This window comes from Meles meles, chromosome 19 (genome assembly GCF_922984935.1).
Source record: "Meles meles chromosome 19, mMelMel3.1 paternal haplotype, whole genome shotgun sequence".
In the NCBI taxonomy this organism is placed as follows: Eukaryota; Metazoa; Chordata; class Mammalia; order Carnivora; family Mustelidae; genus Meles; species Meles meles.
Genome location: NC_060084.1, coordinates 56,056,288 through 56,070,173, shown reverse-complemented (window position 1 = coordinate 56,070,173; position 13,886 = coordinate 56,056,288).

Genomic DNA, 13,886 nt, shown 5'->3' with positions numbered 1-13,886 from the left:
CCTGGGTGTGGAACAGGGTACAGCTCAGGATGTCTGTTTGCAGGTGCCAAAACCCCTCATTTCCTCAGGCAAGGACAGCGTGTGGTTCTCAGCTTGTATTTGGGCACCATGACTATAGATCTGAGTTCTTACCACATTTCTCTGAACCCTAGACTCTAGGACAGTCTATAGGGCTCTTTACTTCAGAACCCCACCTTGGGAAAATGAAAAGTATTCTGTTTTTAAGCCTTTTGTGTTTCCAGGAGAGGAGGAATCGGGTATGTGTCTTGGGAGCCTCCACACCTGCACATGCTGGTCGAGTGTCTCTGAAATACATCCGTGGTGCTGGGGCTTGGTTTCCTTATCCACACAGTGAGGGTAATGACGACCGTCTGCAGGCCCACCGCAGTGACTAGAGGCTGTGCATGCACAGGGAGATTACTGTCACTCCCATGGCAGAAGGAATCTTTTTGTCATCCCCCTCCCTGGCTCAGTGCTATTTCTCCTGGAAATCCCCCACAGAGAATGCTTCATCATCGGTGAGTGAAGCAAGCACATCCCTTTGCTCTCCTCTGTCCTTGACAGAACGTGTGCCCTGTCATCCGGCTCCCAGGCACTCGCCCCTTGTGAGGTAAGACTTCTGAGAATGTTTCCGCTCATCACTGTATAGGTGACATGCAGAGCTGAACGAGACGCCACTCAGACAAGAAGCCAGGTGGTCAAGAGCGTGTCCAACCAACATGTTCTTCCAGCCATGCTGGCTGAAGCCCTCAAGCCTCAGAGGGGTACACCACTCGGGAGGCGGTGGAGGGTCCCGGTGCCCCCTCAGCAGTGTCTGCAGGGGTGCATGAAGGCAGGTGTTGAGCAAGCAGAATTGAAGAGGTCTGGACATTGAGGGCACTGAATTCCAGTAGGAATTCTTAAAATTACTTCATGATGCTTTATGATGATATTTTTCTTAACTAAGTTTAATTTACAGGTTAAGCTGGGTTCTCACCCCCGAATTCCTCCCTTTGCTCTGATTTTTCCAAGAACTATGAACAACTTAAAGTACCTTCAAATTCTTTGACTCTAAAATATCACACTCGCTCCCACAGGTAATCCTACTTCATCGCTAACTCTGCTCGCTTTGCTCTGTGCATTTTCAGAAGGTTGTCCGATGTAGGTCTACTGTCTACCTACTTTCAGCAGCATCAGAAGGGGCACATATATTGCTCATGCAGTGTGGCCCATACAGTGGGGAAGGGTCTGTTCTGGGAGCTCCACCCATTCTGCAGGGACTGGGCAGGAGGGACAAAGGTTCAGGCCCCCAGGGCTTTGATGCACAGGGCCCAGGCTCCGTCCAGAGGTGCGGGTCAACGCTGCTTCCCATGTGCAGCTTCCGGGTGGATTCAGGTCTCCATACACCTCTGCTCTCTCTGTAGATGTCCTTTTTCCATTTCCTGGTTCCTCTGACTTTACAATAACATTTCTTCACATACCTCAGCACATGTCCACTACCTTCCATTTTCTCAGACTACAGATTAAATTTGCATGAGGTATGAATGTGTTTGTACCTAAAAGTCCTAATAACTTCTCACTTTCCACGAAATATCAAACTGTTCCTCCATACAGGAGAAAAAAAGGAAATTTCTGGGGGCACCTGGGTGGCTCAGTGGGTTAAAGCCTCTGCCTTTGGCTCAGGTCATGATCCCAGGGTCCTGGGATCAAGCCCCACATTGGGTTCTCTGCTCCATGGGGAGCCTGCTTCCCTTCCTCTCTCTCTGCCTGCCTCTCTGCCTACTTGTGATCTCTGTCTGTGCTCTACTCCTTTCCAGGGTCGCTTCCCAAGCCTTCTCTCAGTGTCTTCCCCAGGTGGGTGGTATCTCCCAAGAGTAACGTGATTCCCAAGTGCTCAGCTCTCACCCGGGAGGTAAAATTTGTTTTCAGAAAGGAAAGCCGCTCTTGGATCCCATGCAGCTACCCAGTTCTATAGGGATCTATAGCTAAAATCTACCTCTTTAACCTGAGTCACAGTGATGCCAGTGAGTCACCTGTGAAGATTCCACAGAAAAGGCTCCTTTCAGACGCTCTCCAGCCATACCTCTGTACTGACGCTACAGGTGAGGAGGGGGTGCGTTAGGATGACTCCTGCCCTCAAACACAGGCTTCCTTGACACAGAGAATGGAGCGAGACAGAACAGAAGACTGGGAGATAAGGAGCTCTCAACCTCCTTGCTCCCGGCAGAAAAACAGAATAATCCAGAGTCTGCTTGAATCCACGCCTAGGTGGGAGTAATCAGGGGTCCGCGGTCTTTTCTCCCATGTGAGAGCTCCCTCCCAGAAGACCAAGGTAAGGAGAGGAACGAGGATACCTCTAACACTGTTACCGGAAGTGACCTGCTACCGGAAGTGACCTTCCATTACCGGAAGCAATCTTCCACCACCGGAAGTAACCTTTCCTTACAGGAAGTGACCTTCCCTTACAGGAAGTTTGCACAAACCTTCTCTTCAGGCCCTTCGGAGGCATAAGGAGACCCCGGGAAGAAACGTGATTCTGCAGTGTCACGGGCCAGACAATATGCTCGAAGATGTAATGTTTGTTCTCCTGAATACAAGTACCAGAAAGCGTGTATAGCACCAGTGATCTGAAGGACAAAGGAGACTTCTCCCTTAGGAACGTGGCAGTCAATGACACTGGAAACTACAGCTGCGTCTACTACCAGACAAACGCTCCTTTCTTGGCCTCACACCCAGTAACCGCCTTGAAATCTTGGTAACAGGCAAGGTTTTATGTGATGTTAAGAAAGATTTACTTCTCGAAAGATTTTTATCTGATAGAGAGGGAGCACACAAGCAGAGGGAGCAGCAGGCAGAGGCACAGGGAGAAGCAGGCTCCTCGCTGAGCTGAGAGTCTGACGTGGGGTTTGATCCCAGGATCCTAGGATCGTGACCTGAGTCGAAGGCAGAGGCTTAAGGGACTGAGCCACCCAGGTGCCAGATTTTTTTTTTTTTTTAAATCAGAGAGTGTTCTGTTAGTCTCTGATTCTCTCTTCTCCGTCACGTCCATTATGTTCTTTTAAAATCGTTTGTAATTTCCATTTCTTTGCCTTTTTTATCTTGCATTCTTGGATGATTTCTTATGTTATTATTTAAAATTATTAAGCTAGTCACCAGCAGAATTCCTTCTATTATTGTCTGCGGCTCTTACAATTTTGGTTTACCTTGGTATTAGTGATTTCATTCTCTATTACTTTGTCTTGTTCTCCAAACATGGTGATTCCCCAGCAGAATGGGGAAAAAACATGCTTTTGTGTCGTGGGTGCAGTACATACTTGTGTCTCCTGGCCCATACTACTAGTTGCCTTCTAAAATTACCTTTTGTTTCAGGGTGCTGGGTGGCTCAGTCATTAAGTGACTGTCTTTGGCTCAGGTCATGATCCCAGGGCTCTGGGACTGTGCCCCACATCCGGCTCTCTGCTCAGCAGGGAGTCTGCCTCTCCCTCTCCAACTGCCCCTCCCCAAACTCATGCTCTCTTGCTCTCTCTCTAATATATAAGTAAAATCTTGAAAAATAAAATTATCTTTTGTGTCCTACTATAATTCTGCTTCCCTGAAAGTTACACACTAATTTCTTGGTTTATAACTTTCTGTCTCACTGATTCTTCCCATGGTCAGTGTATGTTTTATAATCAAAGGTCTGTATGGTCAGTAATAAGAGGTGGAGGGTACTTTCTAAATATGGTGGCATCATTACCAATTTCTCTCCATGGGCCTTGCCTCAGAGAGTATTGTTACTGCTGAATTTAGAGATGGACTGTTCATAACTGGGGTGCATGAGGTAAGACATTCCCTGTTTACATGTAGTAGCTGTGCCCAGCTCTGCTGAGGGATGCCACATGCACAGGCTCCTCATGAGGAACCAGAGCCACTGCCAATCTCAAGCTCTTCTTGGGTGCAGCTGAAATGCACCGTGACCTTGAATTCTAAAATTCCTGTGCTCACTCCCTGTGTGAAATTAAGTTTTGTGCTCTGAGGAGGATACTGGATCGACTACTAGATTTCAGCACTCTGTTGGTGCTATAATGGGTTGATTTTTGTCCCCCCAAAAGGTATGTTTGAGTCCTCCTAACTCCTGCTACATGTGAATGTGATCTTACTTGGAAATAGTATTGCTTTGTCTTTGTAGATAGTCATTTGTTAAGTTCACATTAAGTCATACTGGATTAGGGAAGTCTCTTACCCAGTAGGACTGGTGTCCGTAAAAGATGAAGAGTAAAAACACAGAGATGTGCAGAAGAAAGATGGCCACATGAAAACTGAGGCAGAGATTGGAGTGATGCCGTCACAAGCCAAGGAATGCCTGGCACTTCCAGAAGCCACAAGATGCAGAGAGAGAAGGATGAGAAGGATTTTTCCCTAGAATCTTTGGAGAAAGTGTTGCCCTGTCAATATCCTGACTTCAGACTGTGAGATAATACATTTCTGTTATTTTAAGCCTCCCAGTTTGTGACACTTTGTTATGGCAGCCCTCAGAAACCAATGAAAGTGCTCTAAGTCTTTTGTGTGCTCCTAAGACTAATTCCTAATATATGGAGGGAGAAAGGAAATGTGGGCGGGTGGAAATGAGATAAAAAGCAAATAAATGAAGGAGAGATGAGGCAGAGAGAATATAAAGGAAAAAAGACAAAAGAAGGACCACTACCACCCTCTTGAAATCCTGCATTGTGTTTTCAGTGAATAAAACTTCAGTGCAGGTACAGGTAAGTGACGGCTGGCCAGGAAACACAAGTGGGCAGGTGACAGTCACATTTGGTAAACTCATTTGAGCAGATGGGATCCCAGTGATGACCTTATTCTCTCTCTCAGTTTCCCCAGGTACAACACTGGGGGATTACACCAAGGTTAACGTCATTGCACTGGGTCTCACTGCCATGTATCTGATTATCACTGGGATTTTGGTGGCTGAAGCCTGGCACGGCCAGAAGGAGTCTCCATGAGGATCCACATAAAACATTTGATTACTTACCTTTTTTATGGGCTTTTAGAGTGATACAGGGTTCTTAAAGCACCAACCTATATCAAGGAGATTTCCTGTTTCTCAGTAGGAGGACCAGTGGCGGTGGGCTATTTCTTTGTCAGGTTTGCCTGTCCTCTTGACTATGGAAACATTAACCATCTATTTTCCCTCCCCATTAAACATCAGCTAAACCCTGCAATAAGTGTGGAAGAAGAGAAAAAGCAAGTACTATTGTACTTTTTCAGTATCCCTAGATACAGACAATGGGGAGCAGGGTGTTTGGATGCCAGGAGAAATAATCTTCCTCGTCCTCCCTCCCCTGACCTCTCTCTGTTCTCTACCTACAGGCCTCACAGCTGCCCAGGGGAATGATGGGTGTTGGTCAAGTTAGACCCACTGACCGTGAACAGTTTCCAGTAGTACGTGCATTCTCACCTCTGCTGAGAGCCATTCCAGGACTAGATGATGGTTTCCTCTTCTGCATTCCTCAGCTGGGGCAGAGGACAGGCCTGGGCATAAAGATTAATCCAACAGGATATTAATTTACGCAACACAGAACATCTTTTCCCCTACTGATAGGATGTACCATTTCTGTCATAAAGCAAACTTCCATAAGCATACAGATATGTTCCTGGCATCATTATTTATTTGGTCAGTGTGGCTTTACTGTGCATTTTCCTGACAACTAATGCAGTTGAACATCTTCTCATGTACTATTGGATATATGTATATATTCCTAGTGAAGTATCTGATGAAAGATTTTGCCCCCCCCCCCCTTTTAAAGTAGGCTCCGGGCCCAGTATAGAGCCCAACGTGGGGCTTGAACTCATGACCCTGAGATCAAGATCTGAGCTGAGATCAAGAGTTGGACACTTAACTAAGCCATCCAGGCACCCCAACTCTGCCCATTTTTAAACTGGGTTGTTAATCTTGATACTGAGTGGTAAGAACATATATAATCTGGGTACAAGCCCATTATTAATATACAGTATGGCAGATACTTCAGTCTGTTACTTCTCTCTGCACTTTTATTTATTCATTTATATTTTTTTAAAAAGATTTTATTTACTTATTTGACAGAGAGAGATCGAGATCACAAGTAGGCAGAGAGGCAGGCAGAGAAAGAGAGAGGGAAGCAAGCTCCCCCCACCCCAAGCAGAGAGCCCGATATGGGGCTCAATCCCAGGACCGAGATCATGACCTGAGCTGAAGGCAGAGGCTTTAACCCACTGAGCCACCCAGGTGTCCCACATTTATTTATTTATTTTTAGAGATTTATTTATTCATTTGAGAGAGTGAGAGAGAGCATGAGAGCTGAGAAGGTCAGAGGGAGAAGCAGACTCCCCATGGAGCTGGGAGCCTGATGAGGGACTTGATCCTGGGACTCCCGAGATCATGACCTAAATTGAAGGCAGTTGCTTAACCAACTGAGCCACCCAGGCACCCCTCTCTGCACTTTTAAATGAAATTTTGCATCTCTTTAAAAGCCAAAGTTTTGAATTTTCATGAAGCTTATAAATGACGAAGTTTTTCTTTTACAGCTAGAGCTTCTGTATTCTACCTAGGAAATCTCTGCCACACATGGATTGTGAATTCCTTTTTCTTCTGTGAGTATGATAGTATTACCCCTTACATTTAGGTCTACTATATTTTCAAAATTTTTAGAGATGGTATCAGGTAGGAGTCAAGGTTCATTCTTTTTTTTTTTTCTTTTAAAGATTTTATTTATTTAGGGTGGCTCAGTCAGTTGGGCCGCTGCCTTCGGCTCGGGCTGTGATCCTGGGGTCCTAGGATCAAGTTTGGTGTCAGGCTTCTTGCTCCTCAGGGAGCCTGCTTCTCTCTCTACCTCTGCCTGCCACTCTGCGTGCTTGTGCGTGCACTCACTTTCTCTCTCTCTCTCTCTCTAACAAATAAATAAATAAATAAATAAAATCTTTATTTATTTGACAGAGGGAGAGAGCAAGCGCGCACACAAGCAGGAGGGAGAGAGAGAAGCAGACTTCCTGCCAAGCAGCAAGCCCGATGTGGGGCTCAACCCTAGGGTCATGACCTGAGCCAAAGGCAGATGCTTAACCGGCTGAGCCACCCAGGTGCCCCAAGGTTCATTCTTTTAACCTACAGACCAGCTCTTCAAAGGGCTATTCTTTTTCCATTGAATTATTTTGATAGTTTTGTTTAAAAACCAGTTTACCATAGATTAACAAGTTGCATTCTGAACTCCATCGTTCCATTGACCTATTTTCCTATACCTTTGCCTACACCACACTGTATTGATTATTGTAGTTTTTTTAAGTCTTGAAAACAGAGGCTAAAAAAATAAAAAACAGAGGCTGTTGGCTCATCAGGTTTTTAAATTATTCGGGCAATTCTAGATCTTTTAAATTTCCATGTACATTTTAGAATCAACTTGTCAGTTTCTACCAAAGGCTACTGGGATCCTGGTTGGGCCTGTGTTTATGCTCTGTATCACTCGGAGAGAAGGGACATCTTAATACTGAGTATCTGGTCCTGGACCAGATACTTCTGGTAGACTTCTCCAATTTCTCTCATCAGTGTTTGGCCTTTTTCACCATACAGGTCTGGCATATGTCAATTAAATTTCATCCTTAGGTTTTCATGTTCATTGACATGCTATAAATGATACTGCCTCCTGAGTTATTACCTGCAGTGGTTCCCTGCATGTGCACATAAATAGTAATTTTTAAATTTTGTCACTGAGACATCCTGCTATCTTGCCAAGCTCATATATTATTTCGTATAACTTTCTATAGATTCCTTAAAGTTTTTTACATACTCCATCATATTCTTTGTGACTAGAGACAGTTTTCCTTCTACTTCTAATCTGTATACCTTTGGGTGGGGGGCTTCTCTAGCTAGACTATCAAGAATGCTGGTGAGGAAATGAGTGAGGATGAATACCCTTGCTTTCTACATCATCTTACAGTGAAAGCTTCTTCATTCAGTTGTTCACCATTAAATATGCTATTACTTGTAGGTTTTTCACAGATGCCCTTCATACCTATGTTCCTGGTTTGCTGAAACTTTACACCTTATAAAAATGAAATCAAAGTGTATCAAAAATTTGAATTTAAAATGTAAGAAAACGTTTGAAAGAAAACATAGCAGAAAATCATCAGGATCAAGGGCTTGGTGAAGAGTTACCAGACACAACCCCAAAGCATGCCCCATAAAAGAAAAACACATTAAGTTACATTGGATCAAAATTAAGAGCCACCACTCTGCACAAGACTCAGAAGGGGGTCAGAAGACAAGCTATAGTCTGGGAGAAAAAATTTGCAAATCCTGTTTTTGACAAAGGCCTTTTATCTAGAATAAATCAAGAACTCTCTAATATCAACAGTAAAGAATTTTTTTTTTTTTTAACTGGTACCTGTTTAATGGAGACAAGAGTTTCAGTTGTGCAAGAAGAGACCTCTGGAGGGAGATGGTGGTGGTGATTGCACAGCAGTGTGAACGTACTTAATATCAATAAACTGTACACTTCAAAATGGTCAAGGTACTAAATTTTATATTATATGTACTTTACCACAATAAAAATATTGGAAAAAAATTAGAATTAGAGAATGGTGAGGTGCCTGGCTAGGTCAGTTGGTAAAGCATGGGATTCTTTTTTTTTTTTTCCCAAATTTTTATTTGAACCCTAGTTAGTTAACATACAGTGTAATATTGGTTTCAGGAGGAAAATTTAGTGATTCATCACTTACATACAACACCCAGGGTTCATCACAGCAAGTGCCCTCTCTAACACCCACCACCTATCTAGCCCATCCCCACCCACTTCCATCAACCCTCAGTTCATTCTCTTTGAGTTTATTATGGTTTGCTTCCCTCTCCTTTTCCCCCCAGTCCCTGCATGTTCCTCTGTTTTGTTTCCTAAATTCCACATCAGAGTAAAATCATCTGGTGTTTGTCTTTCTCTGACTTACTTCACTTAGCATAATATACTCTAGGACAGCATGTGATTCTTGATCTCAGGGTTGAGTTCAAGTCCTATATTGGGTGTAGAGATTACTTAAAAATAAAATCTTGGGGCGCCTGGGTGGCTCAGGTTAAAGCCTCTGCCTTCAGCTTGGGCCATGGTTTCAGGGTCCTGGGATCGAGCCCCGCATCTGGCTCTCTGCTCAGTGGGGAGCCTGCTTCCTCCTCTCTCTGTCTGCCTCTCTGCCTACTTGTGATCTCTGTCTGTTAAATAAAAATAAATAAAATCTTTAAAAAAGAAATAGTAGGCAAAAGTCACAGTCATTCCCCCAAAGAGATTATGTGATGGTGAATACACACATACACATGTGTTCAACATCACCAGTCATTAGGAAAATACCAGTTAAGACCACAACCTAAGGGACATATCAGTGAGAACATCTAAGTTAAGGATAATCACAATATCAAATGCAGCAAGGTGCAGAGAAAGTGGATCTCTCATACATTGCTTCCAGGAGTTTATGTGGTACAGCCACTCTGCACATTAGTTTGGTAGCTTTTGGGTGTGTGGTTTTTTAAAAATAAAACTAAATCTGTACTTACTACATGACCCAGAAATCTCAATCTTGGGCATTACCCCACAGAAGTCAAATTTTACACCCACAAGAACTTGTACATGTTTGTATCAGCTTTATTTGCAATAGCCAAAACCGGGGAACATCAACAATGTCCTTCTGCAGGTGAACAGTCAAAGTCATACACCCACATGGGCTCCTGCTCAGGGATAAAACTCACAAATTACTGAGACTGAGATGTACAACAATTTGGACGAGTATCAAGGGCATTTGTAATTTAACTTTATTATGTTATGTTCGTCACCATACAGTACATTAGTTTTTGATGCAGTGTTCCATGACTCATTGTTTGCATCTAACACCCAGTGCTCCATGCAATCCATGCCCTCCTTAATACCCATTACTGAGCTAACTCATCCCCCAACCCCTCTCCCCTCTAAAACCCTCAGATTGTTTCCTGCAGTCCATAGTCTCTCATGGTTCCTCTCCCACTCTGATCCCCCACCCCCGCTCACTTTTCCTTTCCTTCTCCTAATGTCCTCCATGCTATTTCTGTGCTTCACAAATAAGTGAAACCATATGATAATTGACTCTCTCTGCTTGACTTATTTCACTCAGCATGATCTCCTCCAGTCCCGTCCATGTTGATGTAAACGCTGGGTATTCATTCTTTCTGATGGCTGAGAAATATTCCATCATACATATGGACCACATGTTCTTTACCCATCCATCTGCTGAAGGTCATCTTGGCTCTTTCCACAGTTTGGCTATCCTGGACATGGCTGCTATGAACATTGGGGTACATATGGCCCTTCTTTTCACTACATCTGCATCTTTAGGGTAAATACCCAGTAGTGCAATTGCTGGGTCATAGGGTAGCTCTATTTTGAACTTTTTGAGGAACCTCCATACTGTTTTCTAAAGTGGCTGCACCAACTTGCATTCCCACCAACAGTGTAAAAGGGTTCCCTTTTCTCCACAACCTCTCCAACATTTGTCGTTTCTTGCTTTGTCGATTTTTGCCATTCTAACTCGTGTAAGGTGGTATCTCAATGTGGTTTTGATTTTTATAAGGACACACCCTAATGAACTCATCTGAACAAGTGTACATTTGCAAAGACTGTATTTCCAAATAAAGCCACATCCATAGGTATTGGAGATTAAGAGTTCAGCATCTTTTGGGGGCCACAAACCAACCCATATAAGAGATGGCTGACTTGCCTGTCAACCCCCATTATCTAAGTAAGTGCTTGTATATCCTTAGTTGGAATTCCTGTAACTATTTCTCCACTTGACCCTATTCATCAGATTATGGAAAACAATGCTTACAGGCACAGCATATGAAAAGTGTATTTCAGGAGTGCCTGGGTGATTTAGTCGGTTAAGCATCTGACTTGATTTTGGCTCAGGTCATGATCTCAGGGTGGTGGGATCAAGCCCCGCACTGGGTTCTGCCCTCAGCATGGAATCTGCTTAAGATTTTCTCCCTCTCAGCCAGGAGGCTAAGGTGCTCAGGTCCTGGCTCTTCAGTGAATTTAACTGTGTGACCTTGGGCAAGTCACTTAACCTCTCTGTGCTTCAGTCTCCCTATCTTGTAAAATGGGAGTAGTACCTACCTCACAGGGTTGTTGTGGGGATTAATTAGATATAATGTCTGTAAAGCATCTAAGGTTCTTGAAGAAGGCGCTATATAAATACAAAATAATATCTATTAAAGTTGGTTTATTTGTGAAAAAAAAAAAAAAAAAGATTTTCTCCCTCTCATTCTGCCTCTCCCCTCACTCTCTCTTTAATAAAAAAGTATATTGCATAATAGAGAAATTTCAATCCATGAAATAAAGTTCTTATTCTTTCTTATAGTCAGAGGACCAACACTAGGACATGAATTTTACCTTCTACCTAGTCCTTTTTTTTAATTGGATGGTCTTTATTGTTTTTTTTTAAGTTATTATTTATTTATTTGACAGAGATCACAAGTAGGCAGAGGCAGGCAGAGGCAGGCAGTGAGAGAGGGAGGAAGTAGGCTCCCTGCTTAGCAGAGAGCCTGATGCAGGGCTCAATCCCAGGACCCTGGGATCTTGACCTGAGCCGAAGGCAGAGGCTTTAACCCACTGAGCCAGCCAGACACCCCCTTTATTGTTTTTCCCCCCCCTTTGTTGTTTTTATCATATCTGCTACTTATAGAAAACACAAAAGACACAAATTTAAGAAAAAGCACAAGGAAAATATGTAATAAGTAATTTGATTATGAAATTCTTAAAACTTCTTCAGTATCAAAGTTTGATTCCTGATTCTCTTTTTGACTTAAAAACTCTAGTCTATGCTAGTGTATTTTTGAACTTAGAATTGTTATAGAGCAATAATTTTCAATTACCAAACACTACAAAAGATATAAAATGCATGGAGCTTTCTTTGGCATTTATTTAGCTTACAGTAGTTCCAAAATCTATTAATAATGAGAATGTTTCTACTACTGATTCTTAAGGAAAACCTAAATAACATTTCTATAATGGAATAAAAGAAGTGTCTATCAAGTTAGAAAACATAAAAAATTAGGACTAAGATAATCTCATGGGGTGCCTGACTGGCTCCAGTCGGCAGAACATATGACTCTTAATCGCAGGGATGTGAGTTTAAGCCCCATGCCGGGCACAGAGCCTAGTTTTTAAAAAATTAAATAATCTCATAACATACAAATACCATCTTTTTTTTTAAAGATTTATTTATTTATTTGACAGGCAGAGATCACAAGTAGGCAGAGAGGCAGATAGAGAGAGAGGTGGAAGCAGGCAGGCTCCCTGCTGAGCAGAGAGCCCGATGCGGGGCTCGATCCCAAGACCCTGGGATCATGACCCGAGCTGAAGGCAGAGGCTTTAACCCACTGAGCCACCCAGGCACCCCTACAAATACCATCTTTTTAAAGAAAGATGAACTTTGTAGATAGTTCATTTTGCAGCAACTTCAAACCTGCACATGGTTTCCAAGAACAGCATGAAAGCCTTCTGATTTGCAAACCAATCAAGCGTATGTGATAGTGATGCTCCCAACATTCAATCTGTTGTGTGATCCCTATGAATAAAGGTGTTCCCTTCTATGACCACCGGACACCTCTGAGCCAGGACTCGACACTGATCCACGACTGCCTTCCAGTACTCAGAGCTCATCTGAATTCTGCCAGTTGTCCCGACCTCCTCCTGCAGCGAGATGACCCAGTTCAGGGTCTTGTGTTGCCCTTAGCGGCCACATTTCATCTTCTTCACTCTTGAATGGTCTTCCCTCAATTTTCAGGACCTGAGATTACAGGCCAGTTACTTTGCAGAACAGGTCTCGGTTGGGTTAGTCTCTTTCTCCTCACATTCAGATTCGGGTTATCTGTGCATCTTCAACAGGACCTTCACAAACATGATCCGGGGTCCTGACTACCTCCTAGCGAGTCGCACACCATTGTGACTTTGTCTTGTTGGACAGATGCTTAACACTACGTCACATTCCCTAAAGATTTCCTAAAAAATCCTCTAAGAGCATGTGATTAGCTACAGAGATTTTGTGCAGGACTGCAGAGAGGACATCACATTCTCTGCTGCACTGACCAGGCAGAATATTCCAAGGGCTCAGAGCCCATCCCCCAGTGGGAGCTGCCAAAGGTAAGCCCTGAGGGGAAGACAGGCTTTTCTTAGTAACATGCAGTGTTTGAGCAAGGCAGGCCAGCTGAGTTCACCCTTCCCTGCACACTTCCCTGCATTCTAGTCGTTAAAAACAAGTCACTAAAAAAAGGCCCATGTTCGAAGAGAGGAGATTTTGACTCTAACTTTTGATGTGATGAATAGAAAAGAATAGAAGGACACGTTTAAACCACCAAGTCCAAGGTACCCACCGCAGGCTCCGATCTCCTAAATACACATTCAACTAGGACCTAGAGCTCTCGGTCAGGAGAGACACAAATGTTCCCATTCTTTTGCTTTCCTTCCTTCTTACAGTGCATATACCTATTGTGGTAAATACTCCATGTGCCCTTGAAAATAATATACATTTGGTAATTGCTGGGTATAGCAGGATTCCAAAAATATTAATTAGGTCAAATTGGTTAATCACATTGTTCCAACTTCTTTAGCTTAACTGATTTTTTAAAAGACTTTATTTATTTGACAGAGAAAGAGACATCACAAGTAGGCATAGAAGCAGGCAGAGAGAGGGGGAAGCAGACTCCCTGCTGAGCAGAGAGCCCAATGCGGGGCTCAATCCCAGGACCCTGAGATCATGACCTGAGCCAAAGGCAAAGACTTAACCCACTGAGCCACCCAGGCACCCGGCTTAACTGGTATTTTTGTTTGTTTCATCAATAACTATGTAGATAAAAACCTTCCATGATAGAAGACCCTCGTGTGTGCGTCTGG